Source organism: Bison bison, unplaced genomic scaffold (genome assembly GCF_000754665.1).
Source record: "Bison bison bison isolate TAMUID 2011002044 unplaced genomic scaffold, Bison_UMD1.0 scf7180017864503, whole genome shotgun sequence".
Lineage (NCBI taxonomy): Eukaryota > Metazoa > Chordata > Mammalia > Artiodactyla > Bovidae > Bison > Bison bison.
This window is the reverse complement of record NW_011495061.1, coordinates 4,440,586-4,446,141: the sequence shown is the minus strand read 5'-3', so window position 1 is coordinate 4,446,141 and position 5,556 is coordinate 4,440,586.

Genomic DNA, 5,556 nt, shown 5'->3' with positions numbered 1-5,556 from the left:
TCCTTCATAGTCAACAAAAGAGTCCTAAATGCACTCAGTTCAGTTCAGTCGCTCAGTCGTGTCTGACTCTTTGCGACCCCATGAATCGCAGCACGCCAGGCCTCCCTGTCCATCACCAACTCCCGGAGTTCACCCAGACTCACGTCCATTGAGTCAGTGATGCCATCCAGCCATCTCATCCTCTGTCGTCCCCTTCTCCTCCTGCCCCCAGTCCCTCCCAGCATCAGAGTCTTTTCCAATGAGTCAACTCTTCGCATGAGGTGGCCAAAGTACTGGAGTTTCAGCTTTAGCATCTTTCCTTCCAAAGAAATCCCAGGGCTGATCTCCTTCAGAATGGACTGGTTGGATCTCCTTGCAGTCCAAGGGACTCTCAAGAGTCTTCTCCAACACCACAGTTCAAAAGCATCAATTCTTCGGCGCTCAGCCTTCTTCACAGTCCAACTCTCACATCCATACATGACCACAGGAAAAACCATAGCCTTGACTAGACGAACCTTTGTTGGCAAAGTAATGTCTCTGCTTTTGAATATGCCTAAATGCACTACTTGGGTGCAATCTCAAAAACAACAGAATGATCTCTGTTCATTTCCAAGGCAAACCATTCAACATCAAAGTAATTCAAGTCTTTGCCCCAACCAGTAATGCTGAAGATGCTGAAGTTGAATGGTTCTATAAAGACCTACAGGACCTTATAAACTAACATGTAAAAAGATGTCCTTTTCATCATAGGGGTCTGGAATGCAAAAGTAGGAAGTCAAGAGATACCTGGAGTAACAGGCAAATTTGGCCTTGGAGTACAAAATGAACAAGGGAAAAGGCTAACAGGGTTTTGCCAAGAGAACACACTGGTCATAGCAAACACCCTCTCCCAACAACACAAGAGAAGACTCTACACATGGACATCACCAGATGGTCAACACTGAAATCAGATTGATTATATTCTTTGCAGCCAAAGATGGAGAAGCTCCATACAGTCAGCAAAAACAAAACCAGGAACTGACTGTGGCTCAGATCATGAACTCCTTATTGCAAAATTCAGACTTAAATTGAAGAAAGTAGGGAAATCCACTAGATCATTCAGGTATGACCTAATACAAATCCCTTACAATTATACAGTGGAAGTGACAAATAGATGCAAGGGATTAGATCTGATAGACAGAGTGCCTGAAGAACTATGGATGGAGGTTCATGACATTGTACAGGAGACAGAGATCAAGACCATCCCCAAGAAAAAGTAATGCAAAAAGGCAAAATGGTTGTCTAAGGGGGCCTTACAAATAGCTGAGAAAAGAAGAGATGCAAAAGGCAAAGGAGAAAAGGAAAGATATATCCATCTGAATGCAGAGTTCCAAAGAATAGCAAGGAGAGATAAGAAAGCCTTCCTCAGCGATCAATGCAAAGAAATAGAGGAAAACAATAGAATGGGAAAGACTAGAGATCTCTTCATGAAAATTAGAGATACCAGGGGAACATTTCATGCAAAGATGGGCTCAATAAAGGACAGAAATGGTATGGACTGAACAGAAGCAGATGATATTAAGAGGTGGCAAGAATACATAGAAGAACAATACAAAAAAGATCTTCACGACCCAGATAATCATGATGTTGTGATCAGTTACCTAGAGCCAGACATCCTGGAATACAAAGTCAAGTGGACCTTAGAAAGCATCACTATGAACAAAGCTAACGGAGTAGATGGAATTCCAGTTGCTGTTTCAAATCCTAAAAGATAATGCTGTGAAAGTGCTACACTCAATATGTCAGCAAATTTGGAAAACTCAGCAGTGGCCACAGAAGTGGAAAAGATCAGATTTCATTCCAATCCCAAAGAAAGGCGATGCCAAAGAATGTTCAAACTACTGCACAATTGCACTCATCTCACACGGTAGCAAAGTAATGCTCAAAATTCTCCAAGCCAGGCTTCAACAGTATGTGAACCATGAACTTCCAGATGTTCAAGCTGAATTTAGAAAAGGCAGAGGAACCAGAGATCAAATTTCCAACATCCATTGGATCATCAAAAAAGCAAGAGAATTCCAGAAAAACCTCTATTTCTGCTTTATTGACTATGCCAAAGCTTTTGACTGTGTGGATGACAACAAACTGTGGAAAATTCTTCAAGAGATGGGAATACCAGACCACCCTATATGCCTCCTGGGAAATCTGTATGCAGGTCAAGAAGTAATGGTTAACCTAGATGTCCATCAGCAGATGAATGGATAAGAAAGCTGTGGTACATATACATAATGGAATATTACTCAGCCATTAAAAAGAATACATTTGAATCAGTTCTAATGAGGTGGATGAAACTGGAGCTATTATACAGAGTGAAGTAAGCCAGAAAGAAAAACACCAATACAGTATCTAATGCATATAAATGGAATTTAGAAAGATGGTAACACTAACCGTGCATATGAGACAGCAAAAGAGACACTGATGTATAGAACAGTCTTTTGGACTCTGTGGGAGAGGGAGAGGGTGGGATGATTTGGGAGAATGGCATTGAAATATGTATAATATATATGAAACAAGTCACCACTCCAGGTTCGATGCATGATACTGGATGCTTGGGGCTGGTGCACTGGGACGACCCAGAGGGATGGTATGGGGAGGGAGGAGGGAGGAGGGTTCAGGATGGGGAACACATGTATACCTGTGGCAGATTCATTTTGATATATGGCAAAACCAATACAATATTGTAAAGTTAAATAAAATAAATTTTTTTTTTAAAAAAAGAAGCAATGGTTAGAACTAGACATGGAACAACAGACTGGTTCCAAATCAGAAAAGGAGTATGTCAAAGCTGTGTATTGTCACCCTGCTTATTTAACTTACATGCAGAGTATGTCATGCGAAATGACAGTCTGGATGAAGCAAAACCTGGAATCAAAACTGCTGCAAGAAATATCAATAACCTCAGATATGCAGATGACACCACCCTTATGGCAGAAAGCAAAGAAGAACTAAAAAGACTCTTGATGAAAGTGAAAGAGGAGAGTGAAAACCTGCCTTAAAACTCAACATTCAGAAAACTAAGATCATTGCTTCTGGTCCCATCGTTTCATGGCAAATAGATGGGGAAAAAATGGAAACAGTGAGAGACTTTATTTTCTTGGGCTCCAAAATCACTGCAGATGGTGACTGCAGCCATAAAATTAAAAGATGCTAGCTCCTTGGAAGAAAAGCTATGACCAACTTAGACAGTATATTAAAAAGCAGAGACATTACTTTGCCAACAAAGGTCTGTCTGGTCAAAGCTATGGTTTTTACAGTAGTCATGTATGGATGTGAGAGCTTGGTCATAAAGAAGGCTGAGGGCCAAAGAATTGATGCTTTCGAATTGTGGTGCTGGAGAAAACTCTTGAGAGTCCCTTAGACTGCAAGGAGATCAAACCAGTCAGGCCTAAAGGAAATCAACCCTGAATGTTCACTGGAAGGACTGATGCTGAAGCTGAAGCTTCAATACTTTGGCCAACTGATGTGAAGAGTTGATTCATTGGAAAAGACCCTGATGCTGGAAAAGATTGAAGGCAAAGGGAGGAGAGGGTGACATAGCATCATGGACTCAGTGGACATGAATTTGACCAAACTCTGGCAGACAGTGAAAGACAGGGAAGCCTGGCGTGCTGCAGTATACAGGGTCACAAAGGGTCAGGCATGACTTAGTTATTGAGCAACACCACCACCAGAGTCAATACACTTAAATTTACTTTCTCAAATTGGTATAAAAAGTACCCTTCAACTCCTATCCTTATTGGGTCCTGGACTGATAATCAACAGTTTGCCAACTAGCCCGAGGACTACACTTTGAGTAACAATAGACTGTGCTTTGTTTCTGCTTACTTACTCATAGTACTCCATGGCTGTTTCCTCACCACCTCATACCCTCAACTCAACAGTCTACAGAGATAAAATTAGAGCCTTGGCGGTACTGACTCTTGTTGCATCTCCCACCAGCTTTCTATTCAGCAGGGGTTTTTTTGTCCAAATCTCTGCACAAGGCTTCCATCCGGGTCCTCAGATCCTTTTGTTACACCTGGACCTTCTGTTTATGTCACGTTAATGACACACGTGGCTCTACTGTCATTTCTGGAGAACAAATCAAAGAACCTTTTCCTCAAAGGGGAAAACAATAACAGTCCTAGGGGATTTTTCCATATTCTATGAGAGCCCTTCTTTTCCTCCCAACACACACACACACACACACACACAGTCACCCAGCCTCATCCTCATAGCATCTTCATAACAAGGAAACATAACTATGCTCCTTAAACAAGGGGAGCTGTCAATGGTTTTCATTGTCAGATATTCAGTGCACAACTACCATAAAAGTAAATAGAAAACATTTACTTTATAAAGTTCTCTTTAGAATTCAGCAACAGCAATTCTGATTCTGAAAGGTAAGTACAATAGTCATGGCTTTTGTTTAAATAAATTTTTGTTTGTTAAATGGGAAATTAAAGATAAACCTTCACCAGCGTTATCTCTTGACTCCTGCAGAAACTATGACCTTATAAAGATTTAAACGGAAGAATGGTCAGTCTGTGCACCCAAACCAGGCTGCCCAGGAGTCCCCAGAATGCACAGCCAAAGCCACTGCTGAGCTTGTGTAACTGCGACTATGAAAAGGAAATCAGGAAGAAATCACCTGATGTTCACATTGTATGAGGCTTATAGACTTATGCCCTCTATTCATCATCAAAACAATGCATGCAATGAGGGAAAGGATTGGGGAGAGTCAGAATCTCTGACTCAGGTGAGCAAGCATGAATGTAATGCCAAAATTAAGAGCTCTAGAAAGATCCCTAGGTAGCCAATGGAATGGAAGGGAAGGGGGAGAATCAGCTTCATATTATGCGTATGACTGTGACTGGTAGAGCCCCAAACAGAGAAAGCATCATATACTGTACTTCTGACTTTTTTTGGATCTGCAAAAATCTTCTGACATGTGTTGAAAGAAAAATTATATTATGATTCTTATCAAAGAAATTTTTAATCAAAAATAGTTCCTTAGCTCTGATGCATAACCAAACCCTTTTGAGTACTTTGCAGATATCATTTCTTTTAATTTCACAACAAAGCTGCATTACAGGGACAATTATTTCCATTAAACAAACAAACAAAACAAAACTGGGAGTCCAAGAGATTTAAGTGTCAGTGTAAGTTAAAACAGCTGAGCACTGGGAGGCTGGGCATCTGGGTATTTTTGTTCCCAGTCTCCATGACTACTGTCAGCACACATTTTGAAGCTCGCGCTGTGCACAGTGAAGGCAGGGTTGGCCCCATGAACTCTGCTTGAGTCAGAAGGCAGAGCACAATCCTATTTAGGACTTTGCCTCATTCCTTAGACCAGGGTACGTTCAGAGAGTGACAAGGAGAATTGTGAGGGATCTGAAAAGTATGCCACAGGTGGAATAGTGAAGGATCTATGGATGCTTCATTTTCGAAAAGGAGAATGCTGGCTGTGTTCAAACATTTCAGTGTTTTGATACAGAAAGGAGATTGTTTGTACCATTAAAGTCATGGGGGATTAAGTGATAAGATTATAAATATATT